Source organism: Geotrypetes seraphini, chromosome 4 (genome assembly GCF_902459505.1).
Source record: "Geotrypetes seraphini chromosome 4, aGeoSer1.1, whole genome shotgun sequence".
Taxonomy (NCBI): domain Eukaryota; kingdom Metazoa; phylum Chordata; class Amphibia; order Gymnophiona; family Dermophiidae; genus Geotrypetes; species Geotrypetes seraphini.
In genome coordinates this window covers 262,396,390-262,410,121 of record NC_047087.1, presented here as the reverse complement: position 1 = coordinate 262,410,121, position 13,732 = coordinate 262,396,390, and the positions used below count along the sequence as shown (strand labels likewise).

Below are 13,732 nucleotides of genomic sequence, written 5' to 3'. Positions count from 1 at the left end.
GCAGATCCCTCACTACCTGGGGTGATATGTTCTGGGGGTCTCGCGGCCCACCTGCACACGTGGGCGGAGCTACAAACAGAAAATCAGATTTCACCCATTCATGTCAATGGAAAAAATGTAAAACAGCTGCCAACGCAAAAACGGCTTGCCCAATTTGAACGAAACTTTGTATGCAGATCCCTCACTACCTGGGGTGATATGTTCTGGGGATCTCGCGGCCCACCTGCACATGTGGGCGGAGCTACAAACAGAAAATCAGATTTCACCCATTCATGTCAATGGAAAAAATGTAAAAAGCTGCCAACGCAAAAACAACTTGCCCGATTTGAACGAAACTTGCAACACATATTCCTTTTCAGTTTAAGAGATTGCACTTTCCAGTGAGACTTGCATTCTCCATCACACTCAACAAATCATAGGGACAGACTATTACATACTGTGGAGTGGATTTAAGATCCCCTTGTTTTTCCCATGGACAACTCTATGTTGCTTGCTCAAGGGTGGGTTCACCCAAGAATTTATATGTTCTTGCTCCTGGAGGTGAAACTAAAAATGTTGTTTATAATCAAGTTTTTTGTTAGTTGTATTGTATTCATTTTGTCAAATATTTCACATTATAATTTGAATATTGTACTTTTTATAAAGCTGTAAAAAAATAATTTCATTCACCACTATAAAGTATCTTTATTTGAATCCATTTACAGTGTTATTGCTATAATTAAATACCCGTGCAACGCCGGGGCATCAGCTAGTTTTAAGTAATATAAAACCCCCAGGCAAACGCAGTCAAACCCCAAACAACTGGCCTCAAGTCACAACAATCACTCACCAGGCACTACAGCAGTCATCCATCCCAAACTGCCAAACACATATGCATCTACCCAGGAGAGAAAGAAAGGAGCGTCAACCGCCCCTAGATGAATCAGAGTATGGGATCTGCACCTCAGGTGCAGTACCAGGACACAAAAGCAAGGCTGTCCTCCAAAGAGCTATGTAACACCGGTGTGCAGACTGAGGAGTGCGCTGTATTTCATAGCGCCCCACCTCAGCTAAATGAGCAAGCTACTGCAGAAAAGAGGCCACCGTGTCAGTGACCCAATGTTGCAACAGGAGCTTTTTTGCCACCAAGACAGTCATGTAAAGGACTTTTCACTGGGGTAACATGAGCCCTCCCTCATTCGAACCGCGCTGATCTCCCAATAACAGGAAACCATAGTCCCAGGGCACAGCTCATTGAACAAGGCGCTCCAAAAATGGAAGAACTTGCAGCCACAAGGCGGAGGCAGGACATTCCAAAAAAATGGTGAGTGAGGGTACCCAAAGAGCAATGACATTTAGTACAGACCTCTCCCTCCCACAGGGCCATACGGGCACCCTGCGCCCTGGAGATGTAAGCTCGGTGCAAGATTTTAAACTGCATCTCCTGAAAGTCTGTGGAGCCCCCCAAGGCTTGTACATTGGCAAAGAGATCAAGAAATGTCCTCCAGTCAATGTAATAGCAAGTTCTGATTGCCACTGTGAAGCCAACCTATCAATGGATCCCAGAGCCGAAACGTTCTTCAAAATGCGATACCAGGTGGCTAATTTGTTCAAAGCAAGGAGGCACCTGAAAAAACTGAATGTCCAGGGGACCACAAAGCCAATCAGCCCCCCAGTGTTGTTGCTGTTATAATTCACCTTTATTAGTTTCTTAGTTCTGCTTGGCTATTTGGCAGACTGAGTGTATTTGGGACTGCACAGCCCACTTCTACCACAGCCAAAAGTTTATGTCTCAATCTCCTGCTGGTCATGGTGAGCTATTACCCATCAGTGAGCTGTGCCGGTTTAGAGAGACTGAAAGAAAGAAAATTAGCAGGTAAAAACCTAATTTCTCCTTTATTCCAATCCAGTATAACTAAAGAAACAAATATAATAGAAAACAGAACCAAATAGCATTATCATGTTGTATAGCAGTCTTATCTTTTAAGAACATCTCAAGCTAAATAGAATAAAAACAAAATACTGGTTGTTCCCATAAATGACTAGACATTTACATGGAAACTTAAGAATAAAAGGAAGCCCTACAGCCAAAGCCTTAGGCTTTAACTGAAGGAAAGTTTTCCTCCTCTGTTGAATTGTTCTAGCTACATCAAGGAACATTGTAGCCACCTGTTCACAGAAAGGAACCAGTTTCAATTCTTTAGTCAACAAGTCCCAAGATGATTAAAAAAAAAATGGAGACATCTGAATTATTAGATGTACTAGTTGAATCCATGACACTTTTTTTTCCCTTAAATTGCTCTGGAGCCCTTAGGCCAGCCATTCCCAACCCAGACCTCTGTTTTCAGGATATCCTCAATGAATATTCATCTGTTCCATGCATATTCATTGTGGATTTCCTGAAAACCCAATGGGACCAGGTGTGCCTGAGGAATGGGTTGGGAATGGCTGCCTTAGGGAAATAATATGCATCAACTACAGCCGTGGAGGGACATAATCAAAAATGTGCCTAAGGCTGAAGTTGGATGTTTTGTGCAAGATGTACACAAACCCATCAGAAAAAATATCCATTTTCAAAGCTGCCAAACGTCTATCTTTTATTTTTAAACATGAGCTAGGTATAAGTTTTGGTCCTTAGGACATCTACCTTTTTTACCCATTTTCAAAAATAAAAACATCCACTTGAAAAATGTACAAAAACAAGTTTTGTAGATGTACCCACCAACTGCCTTGAGATTAAGAGAGAGGGGACAAGGCCCTTTCATTTGCAGAACGTGACCCTGTAGGCAGGAGGGAGTGATCTTCTCTCCTGCCGTTTGATCTTCCAAAGGTATGGGGGGTTCCAGGGATTTGGGAGGTGGCCCAGGAATGTTGGGGGGATGTCAGGGGAGGTACGGGATATCAGGGCGATGTTGGGATGTGAGGGGAAATGTGGGGGATATAAGGGTGATGTCGGGATGTGAGGGTGGATATGAGGGATGTTGGGGGGAGGGGTGTAGGGCTCTGCGGCTCAGCTGATCCTGGCAGGGGGAATCCCCATTAGCTGAGCCACCAAGAATCCCCAAAACCGTCTCAGCTGATGTGGATTCCTTCTGCCGCGTTCAGCTGATGGGAAGCCTAAGAGTTGGTTTTTTTAAATTGCTCTTTGGGAAGGGGAAGGGAAGGGGTCATGACCACTGGGGGAGTAAGGTGGGGGGGGTTATGTCTTAAATCCTCCAGTGTTGGTCTTGTCAGTTTGGGCACCTTTGTGGAACTTAAACGAAACTCAAACAGGTTTAACTTCCAGGATCTAAGTTCCCTCTAGGAAAGCTTTGATTATGGATGAAGTACGTCCAGGTTGAAGCCCGCCTGATTCCCACCTATAACACACCTTCCAACTTACCCCTTTGCTTTCTGGATGCACAGCAGCTTAGAAGTGCTACTGCATGTCTAGAAAGTTGGTTTGATTATTGGCACTTGGATGGCCCTGCTATTAGGATGTACAAGTGTCAACTTAGGCTGTATTTTGGATGTTTTAAAGTTTTGATTATGAGCCCCATAATATCTGGCTGAGGAAACTATAAGATATCTCATAGAAACATTTTTAAAAGTTGTCAAGGTGATAAGTAATGTGTAACTGAAAAATTAAGCATGGAGATTGATTTACTGTGATGCTCCATAATCTTAGAATTCTCAGGAATCTTAGATGAAGATGTTCAGAAAATTCACACAACTGAGACAGATTACCCTGTACAAATTCTCTGTATGAATCACTACAACCCAAACATCTTTCATAGTCCACTTCAGCTGTATTTGAAACAGAACCAGAGCTGAATTCTGTAACAGATATAAATTTAATAGGAATACAATACAATTTTTATTTGTATACCGCCAATACCTCCATGAAGTTCACAGCAGTTTACATAAGTAATTCTGGTGATAAAAATTAAAAACTAGTGTTACAATATTTAGGAATTATTAGTAACAAATTCATGAAATAGGTCTTTAGGTCTTTTTTTAAACATTTAAAATTAGATTGCTGGTTAATATTAGGTGGTAATGCAGGTAGAGGTTTGCTCCTTTTAGTAGAACTAAGAAGTGCCACCAGGCAAAACAATGTCTCTGGAGGCTAAACTGCTGTCATTCAGTGAGGGCAGAGACTTCATTACAATTTCAGCAGATTGGGAGGTTGGGATTGGTCACCCTATGAGAGAGAAGCTTCACCAGGGCTTTTTAGCTGAGACTCACCCAACTCCTGTACTTTTGATCTTCCATTTCTGCTTAACTTAAAAGAACCAAAGTTCCTATTCCCTTGGCTCCTCAAATGACTCCAAAGAGGCCAGACCTGCCCCTTAGGTCACATTCCTTAGGGCATGCACCTGCAATAGGGGGCTCTAATTTCAAGGAGCAGGGTCCTTGTATGATGTTACCAGATCTGACATATGGACTCCATCCAAGTTGTTCCTCCTGTGGTTGGGGAATTTTTGTAACCATCAAGGAGTTTGATTTCACTGTGGCCATTTTTCTGGAAGACATCCCAAGTCTCCAGTGACTTCAAGAGGTGTTCTGGTGTAACAGAACTATATCTGCTAGGGTATCCACTCATGGTGCCTGTAATGCCTGAGATCCACCATAATCCCTCTCATTGTATCCTTTATTCACAGATGTGAGACAAGAATTCTTGGTAAAGAAAAGCAGAGCAAGAAGCTTTTTGGAGATAAGACTACACAAATGATACTGGCCTTGGAAATATTTGGTCTCCATGGGTCCAGAAGCTGCACTGGACATTGTGAATGCATCAACATTAGTGAGACAGACACGCACATCATACATCAATAAAGCCCATTGGTAGCAGTTATCATTCAAATCCCATCTGAAGAGGGGGAAGATTCAGCCTCATCTTCATTGGTGCCAAGGTGAAACAATGCAGGACATTGGGCAGAGGCCAAAATGATTTGACACTGCTCCCCTTACTAATAGGTTACTGAGGTCACCAGTGTTCTTAAAGCACCCTTGACATGAGGATTGCTTATTCTCTGCCGTCAGAGTGCACCATCTTTCATAGACTTGGAGACCTTTTTGCAGAGGTCTTCTTTATTTTAGTTTAAAAAAAATTTATTTTCTTCCATTAGACTGGCGGGGCAGGCCGCTCGGCCGCAGCCCATGGGCTTCGACTTTGCTGTGGCTATTTTTCCTCCTATGTCCCGGCCAGCAACGCACCAGTGCCAGTGTGTGATTTTCCTCACGGACCCACACTGTTGGTGCCTCAACTACCTTGGGCTGAACCATCAACCGAAGTCGTGCGAGCACTGTGCTACTCTTCAACCTTGAGCCCTTAAACGTCATCAGATTTTAGTGGAGAAGCTTTTGGGATGGACTCTTCAGTCACACCCTCGACTTCGAAGGCAGCCTTGGTTCCACCTTCTACCGAGTATCCTCCTGTCTCCAAGACTCTGACCTAGAGCCTCATCAAACCTTCCTCGTTTGCGGTGGCTCTTTCCTTGAGTACATCTGCTGTATCTTCCTTTGGATCCTCAGGTCAGATAGCTCAACAGAAAGTTCCAGCAGTGGTCATCAAGCATGCTAAGACTTCCAAGTCAAAGCACATTTCCACTGCCACTTTGGAACCACTTTGGAACCACTTTGGCCGTAGCAGGTGGTCCAGTTTCACGATGCCTGGAGACTCATCATGGAATTTCTGCTGTTCCAGGCAAATTGGACTCCAGGTATAAAACTCTGCATTGCAAAGGATTTGAGAATTTGCAGTTGTCTCACCAGTCCCTGCTTGTGGTGTCCTCCTTGAATAGATCCCATCCTTCCAGAGTTTATGCTACCGTCCCTCCTGGAAGGGAAGGGAAAACCATGGACAGATTTGGACGTCACCTATATCAAAATGCTGTGATTTCCTCAATTATAATTTTCATTTTGTCACTTATTTCAAGTTCCTCATTGATCTTCTTCCTAAATTTCTCAGTTATTTAGATACACAGAAGCACTTCAAATTTCAAGAAGTCATAGCTACTCTGTCACAACCTAGATTACATCTTCTCCAATCGTCTTATGATGCCTTCGAGTTGTCCGCCAGGGCGACTGCTTTTTCTGTAGCAATGTGTCGCCTGGCCTGGCTTCGCACCATTGACATGGACCCTAATCTTCAGGACTGCTTGGCTAATATTCCATGTGCAGGCAATGACCTCTTCAATGAATCTATCGAGGCAGCCATCAAGAAATTGTCTGAACATGAAAAATCTTTTGCTTCCATTGTCAGACCAAAGCCTAAGCCAGCTCCTGCCAAGCCTGCACCACCTCCTCCAATTTTCCAGAGGCGTTTTGCTCCGAGAGCGGCTCCTTACACTCGTCCGCCTCCCAAGAAACAGCAGAATCAGAAGCAACAGAAATCTTAACCTTCTGCTGCACCTAAGGCTGCGCAGCCTTTTTGACTGTTTAAAACAGAGCATAACCTCCACTGTTCTGTCTCTGTCCTCTCTTCCCCCCATAGGAGGTCGTCTCCATCATTTTTATCACCGATGGGAAACAATTACATCCGACCTATGGGTACTGTCAATCATCAAGGAAGGATAATCTCTTCGTTTCACTCAGGTTCCACCAGAGCTTCCTCCAAGAGAGTATCCTTCCAGTCCATCCCAGACCGCCCTTCTTCTTCAGGAAGCTCAAGCTCTGCTTCGTCTCTGTGCCATCGAGCCAGTTCCTTTGGAACAGCAGAACAGGGGGTTTTACTCCCGTTACTTCCTCATTTCAAAGAAGATGGACGATCTGCGACCCATTCTGGATCTCAGGGCTCTCAACAAATTTTTAGTCAAAGAAAAATTTTGTATGTTGTCCCTGGCGTCCCTTTATCCCCTTCTAGATCAGAATGACTGGTTATGCTCTCTGGATCTCAAGGAGGCTTATACTCATATTCCCATTCATCCGGCCTCCCGTCAAGCCAGACGCTGGGGGGGAAGCCAACAGCAGCACTTCCCGACTGACCCTCCCTTTTCGCCCTCTAAAGCAGGTGCCACTCCTGCTTTAGGGGGGGAGGGGGGAGGGTCAGGCGAATCGGGAAGCTGATTTTTTTTTTTTTTGAACTGATTCATGAATTGGGCAGCATTAGTGCCTGGCGATGGTAGAAGCAGCTCTAAGGAACCATGGTCTTCAGTTATTTCCCTACCTAGACGACTGGCTCATCAAGGATTCCACATCTCAGGGGGTTATAGTAGCGACCCAATGGACTACATGGGTTCTACAAAGTTTGGGATTCGAAATCAACTTTCCCAAATCTCAACTTCAGCTCTCTGAGAATCTACAATTCATTGGAGCTGTTCTGGACACTTTCCAACTCAGAGCATTCCTTCTGCAACAATGTCTAGAAGCTCTCCTTCAATTCTGTCATGCAGTGTCTTCCTGCTCTTCAATCTCAGTGAGACACATGATGGTAATACTAGGTCATATGGCCTCCACAGTACACGTGACTCCTTTTGCCAGACTTTACCTCAGAATCCCTCAGTGGACCCTGGCCTCTCAGTGGACCACAGACTTGCGACCCACTTTCTCGACACATTGCAGTCACTCCTTCCTTAAGACAGTCTCTCTGCTGGTGGATGCTCTCTTTCGATCTCTCCAGAGGCTTGCTGTTTCAAACGCCCCCTATCAGAAGGTCCTCACAACAGATTCCTCGACCTATGCTTGGGGCGCTCATCTAGATGGTCTCCGTACTCAAGGCCACTGGACCAGTACGGATCGCATCAATCTGTTGGAACTCAGAGCGATTTTCAACGCTCTCAAAGCTTTTCAACATCTTCTTCACGACCAGGTAGTCCTCATTCAGATGAACAACCAAGTCACCATGTACTATGTCAACAAACGGGGGGGGGGGGGGTTCTCCCTCTCTTTGTCAAGAAGCTCTGAAGGTTTGGGACTGGGCAATCTGCCACAACACCTTCCTCAAAGCTGTCTACATCCAAGGGGTGAAAAATTGCTTGGCGGACAACTTGAGTTGTTTTCTCCAACCTCACGAAAGGACACTCAATTCCTCGCCTTTTCATCACATTTTTTCGCAGTGGGGAACGCCTTGGATAGATCTCTTTGCAGCTCCCCACAACCACAAACTGCCCCAGTTCTGCTCCAGGATATGTTCTCCTCATTGCCTCAAGGCAGATGCTTTTCTACTGGAATGGACGAATCTCTTCCTGTATGCATTCCCTCTCATTCTCAAGGCTCTTGTCAAGTTGAAGAATGAACATGCCACCATGATTCTGATTGCTCCTTGGTGGTAGAGGCAACCTTGGTACTCCCTTCTACTTCAATTGAGCAGCAGGGAGCCATATCTTCTACCAGTTTTTCCATCTCTGCTTACACAGAGTCAGGGATCTCTGATTCATCCCAACCTGCAGTCTCTACACCTGACAGCTTGGTACCTCTCAACATAACTCCTCTTCATTTTTCTCAACCTGTAAGAGACATTTTAGAAGCTTCTAGGAAGCCTACCACTAGACAATGCTACCACCAAAAATGAACTAGATTTTCTATGTGGTGCATTTCTCATGATAAGGAGCCTCAAGATTCCTCCTTATCTTCTGTTCTGGATTATCTTTTGCACTTATCCACCTCTGGCCTCAAGTCTACATTGATCCAAGTCCATCAGCCTATTGAAGGGAAACTCCTCTCTGCTCATCCGGTGGTTTCCAGATTCATGAATGGACTTTTCAATGTCAAACCTCCTCTCAAACTGCCTCCAGTGGTTTGGGATCTCAATGTTGTTCTTGCTCAATTGATGAAGCCTCCATTTGAACCAATGTCTACGGCTCATCTGAAGTATCTCACTTGGAAAGTGGTGTTTCTCATTGCTCTCACATCTGCTCGAAGAGTCAGTGAGCTGCAAGCTTTAGTTGCTGATCCACCTTTCACTGTGTTCCATCATGACAAGTTGGTCCTTCGTACTCATCCAAAATTTCTACCTAAAGTGGTTTCAGAATTTCATCTCAACCAATCTATTGTACTTCCAGTGTTTTTTCCAAGACCTCATTCTCATCCTGGAGAATCAGCTCTTCATACTCTGGACTGCAAGCGTGCTTTGGCCTTCTACTTGGAACACACCAAACCACACAGAACTGCTCCTCAACCTTTTGTCTCCTTCAATCCAAACAAGTTGGGACATCCAATCTCTAAGCGTACCATCTCCAACTGGATGGCTGGCTTGTATCTCTTTCTGCTATGCCCAGGCTGGATTACAACTATAGAGTAATGGCAGCTTCAGTGGCTTTCCTCAGATCCACACCTATTTAGGAAATTTGCAAAGCTGCTACTTGGTCCTCGGTTCATACTTTCACTTCTCACTACTGTCTGGATGTTTTCTCCAGACGGGATGGCCATTTTGGACAGAGAGTATTACAAAATTTATTTTCCTAAGTTGCCAATTCTCCCACCATCCCATTCTGGATAGCTTGGAGGTCACCCATATATGAGAATAGACTGCCTGCTTGTCCTGGGATAAAGCACAGTTACTTACTGTAACAGTTGTTATCCAGGGACAACAGGCAGCTATTCTCACAACCCACCCATCTCCCCTGGTTGGCTTCTCTGCTAGCTATCTGAACTGAGGAGACTCACCCTGTGCTGGACGGGAGGGCACTCGCTCATGCGTGGTGCGGCTGACTCAAAACTTCTAAGTTTCTTCAAGCAAGTCTGCTTGCGAGGCTGTCTGCTCCATGGATGACATCACCCATATGTGAGAATAGCTGCCTGCTGTCCCTGGATAACAACTGTTACGGTAAGTAACTGTGCTTAATCCACCCATAAGGAAACTTAGTGTTTAATATCTGTAGAATGCTAAGAGCGTGTATGCTCCTAGTGATTGGTATCTGAATGGTGGGACAACTGTGCTATTGCCTTTCAACGCTTCTCCCTGGTGACGTAATCTAAATAAACTTTATTGATCAAACAGGGACTCAGGCTGAAATCTTTAGAGAGGCAGTCCTTAAATTAGATAATAGTGTTCCATTCAATGTAGTCGTTCAGTCCCCTGGGCAAAACTGTTTAATTCAAATATCCAGTACTGTTCCCGCATTTGAGGCAGACATACCAAAAGGACATGGTCTACAAGGAATCTCAAAGATGTTATCTGTCACAACATCCTGGTAGACAACATCCTCTGAGACAACATCCTGGTAGACAAACCAAACCAATTTGACAAAAGGAATCACCTTCCAAATTCCTCTGACTAGTTTTTATTGAAAATCTTTAAGTTCTCTTACAATACAATTTGATAAACAAATACCGTAGCCAGCAGCAACACCCAGAAGCAAGAAACTTCCTACTCTTTCCCGCCGCCCCACCAGAATATTAAGAAATAGTTATCCAGCAAATGAAAGCAATAGGAAGCTTTTCATTATTTCTAAATGGGCTTTATACCCAGGGCATATGGTCTGCTCAGGAAAACCCAGCAGATAAACTTCCTAGCATGAAGAGCTATTTGGAATGCTTTAAAGGCTTTGAGATCAGTTGTCTAACAAAAGTCATCCTGGTTCAGACAGACAGCCACGTATTACATAAGCAGGGAGGAATAGGGTCATACCTTCTGTGTTGGGAAACTGTCATATTTGGAAATGGGCCATTTCTCACAGGATGCGCCTCAGTGCCATATATCTGGTGGGCATGGACAGTGTCCTGGCCGACATACTACTGACCAGTGACCATTTGTGGGGATACAAATCTCAAAAGTGTTGTCAGCAAGATCTTTTTGGGAGTGGGTATCTCCTCTAATTTGTTTGCCACTCCATTCAACAAGTACCTCAGTTTTTGTTTCTGGGTAGGACTGCATGGCACATTCGGATGCTTTTCTCCTAAATTGGATGAGGTATGTCTTCTGTATACATATTCTCATAACAAAACCTTACTGAAACTGAAACAAAATCATGGAACTGTGATGTTTATTGTCCCATAATGTCTGAGACAAACATGGTTCCCAGTTCTGTTGGATCTTTTCATCAGAAGACCTATGAAATTAGAATGCTTCCAACACTGATCCTGCAAGAACAAGGCACTCTTGAATCCCAACAGAGTCTCTAGCCAGCACATCTTTAATGTTGAGAGGTTAGTATTAGCTTCCCTGAACTTGCCTGACTCTGAGATCTTGCTGGCTCCCAGGAAAGATTCGACTAGGAGAGCATATATTTTTAAATGGAGAAGATTTGCTGTCTGATGTTAGGGTAAGGCCATAGACCACTTCATTTGCCGTACACAAAAACTGCTTGACTATCATCTACATCTATTTCTTTAAACTACTGTGTTTTGTATTCCACAAAGAATCTTGTTTTGCTCTCAAGAGAAGGTGATATATCAAATACAATAAACATAAACCTCTCAGAGGTAAGTCCCAAGACCAGCTCAGCAAGAGTTCACCTTAGCACAACTGGGGTATATCATCATGGAATAGAAGGTAAACCTCTGTACAGCCTTTAGTTCACTTTATGCAGGGCATACTAACTAGGAAACCTCAAATCAAGCCCACCTATAATGTCATGGGACCTCAGTGTTGTTCTAACCCAGTTGATAAAAGCTCCTGTTGGGCCTCCAGCTGCCTGACACTTGAAGTACCTGACCTGGAAGGTCTTATTTTTGGTGGCAGTCACTTCAGCATGTAGGTTAATGAGCACCAGGCCCTAGTTCCTTTCTAAAATTATTTTGGAGTTCCATCTTAACCAGTCAGTAGTCATTACAATCTTTTTTTTTTTTTTCTAACTGCATGTCCTAAAGATAAAAGGATGTTGTACACTTTGGACCACAAAAGAGCCTTGGCCTTCTGTCTGGAGCAGACTAAAGTCTATCCAGCTTTTTGTTTCATTTGACCCTTACAGGATTGGGACAACCAGTGATAAACACACAATTTCCAGTTAGCTAACGGACTGCATTTCCTTCACGTATGCACAGGTTGTGTTAATTCTAGAGCAGGGGTTCTCAACCCAGTCCTCAGGACAGACCCAGCCAGTCACGTTTTCAGGATACCCACAATGAATATGCAAATGAGAGGTTTGTATACAATGAAGGCAGTGCATGCAAATTTATCTGATACATATTCATTGTGGATATCTTGAAAACCAGATTAGCTTGATGTGTCCCAAGGACTGAGTTGAGAACCCCTGCTTTAGAGAGTCCTATCATAGCATCAGAAGCCCACTATTAAGAATTTGCGAGCTGCAACATGGACTTATGTCCATATATTTCACATCACACTACTGCCTAGATCAGGACTCCCAACACAAAAGGTTTGACTAGACAGTGACTAGACTCTATTTGGGGTTTGCAATCCAACTGCATTTCCTCAAGCGCTCTTCTCTTTCAGTTCTAGGCTGCCTTCCAGAAAAAAAGGGAGAAAATGGTAAAAATAATAACCTGTTGCCACTGAACAAATATTGATGTTTGGCTATTGTGACACGACTTGTTCTTTTCCCCCATTTTTGTGTTGAAGGCAGCATTTAGCTAAAAGTCCCATACATGAGGATTCATAATCCTGCTCGTCTTCAGAGAACATAAAACTATTAATCTGTGGCAGGTGTTCTATGAGAACAGCAGGACTTGAATCCTCACACCTTTCCACATCCTCAAGGACTTGTATTCTTCAAGCTCGTAATGGACTGATAAGATTCTATGCAACAGTAGCATGTGGAAACAGATGTGCATGAATGGTCCAAATATTTTTGAAAAAGTTGCTGGGGTGCTATTTCCTACATTGGACTCCACTGGTAATGTCACCCATGTGTGATTGAAGACACCTAACGCAGGTAAGTAACTTCATTTTCCAGTGGTCACAGCCTCATACCAAGGCCTTGTAGTGAGACAGACATCAGGGAGGTGAAGTAAATTGGGCAGGTGGCTTCAGGGGGCTGAATTCACTTCAGGCTGGTACAGGCTGGTGGTTGAGGAAACAGCTCAGGGTGAACTCTTTACAGGGCACTACTTTTTTCATGCTCACCCTTTCTATTGTGGCCAGTTCAACTTGCTTCGAATTGTGGAAGGCAAGGCCCTGAATTCAGGCTGATGTCATCGGAAGGCAAATTCACTTCCAGCAGGCAAACAAAGTATTGCAGTTAAGCTCTTCTGGTCCTGTGGTTGAGAAAACAGCTTCTAAAGGACTCCAGGCAAGGCACAGCTTCTTCCATGCTGCTTGCTCCTCCTGTTATGCTCACCTCGACTTGTCTTTATTGATTGTAGCCTCTTATCAAGCCCTTGGGACCAGGCAGATGTCATAATGGAGCAGAGCTACTACTGGTTTGCTCTCCTGATCAAGTAATCATGGATAGAACACAAGAGTCTAATCATGGTTGATGTAATCCTATGCCTCTCCTCTTATGACTTGCTTGATTTGCCTTCAAGAATAGTGGTATATTACCAAGCCCCTGCGGGCAAGCAGTCACTCCGGGTCAGATGTTTTGGGATGGAGATAGATAGAGACCTACCAGTTATGGTCTCCTGGTCCAATGGGCAGTGAAACAGCTCTTGGAGGGTTTATAGCAGGGCATAAGTTCTTTCAAACTGCCCTGATCATCTTGTGTTTTAGCTGAACCACCTCCTAATGTCAACCTCTTATTTATCTTAGAGTGGCAAAAGAACAGTGTCACTCATAAGCATATGTCATCAGGGGATGGAGTCACCCATGGTTACGCATTCCTATCCAGGGGTGAATAAACAGCTTGAGAAGGGTTCTGGGCAAGGCTAACTTCTTCATGCTGACCATCACTGCTGTTTTAAAAACTTTGCTAACTGAACTAAACTTGTT

The 13,732-nt window shown here is 44.1% G+C and overlaps 1 protein-coding gene across 3 annotated transcripts in view; it reads left to right on the top strand.

The window, feature by feature from the left end:
* Positions 1-13,732, top strand: part of LOC117360069 — a 219,874-nt gene that overhangs the window by 110,275 nt on the left and 95,867 nt on the right. The gene's annotated exons all lie outside the window — the stretch shown is intronic.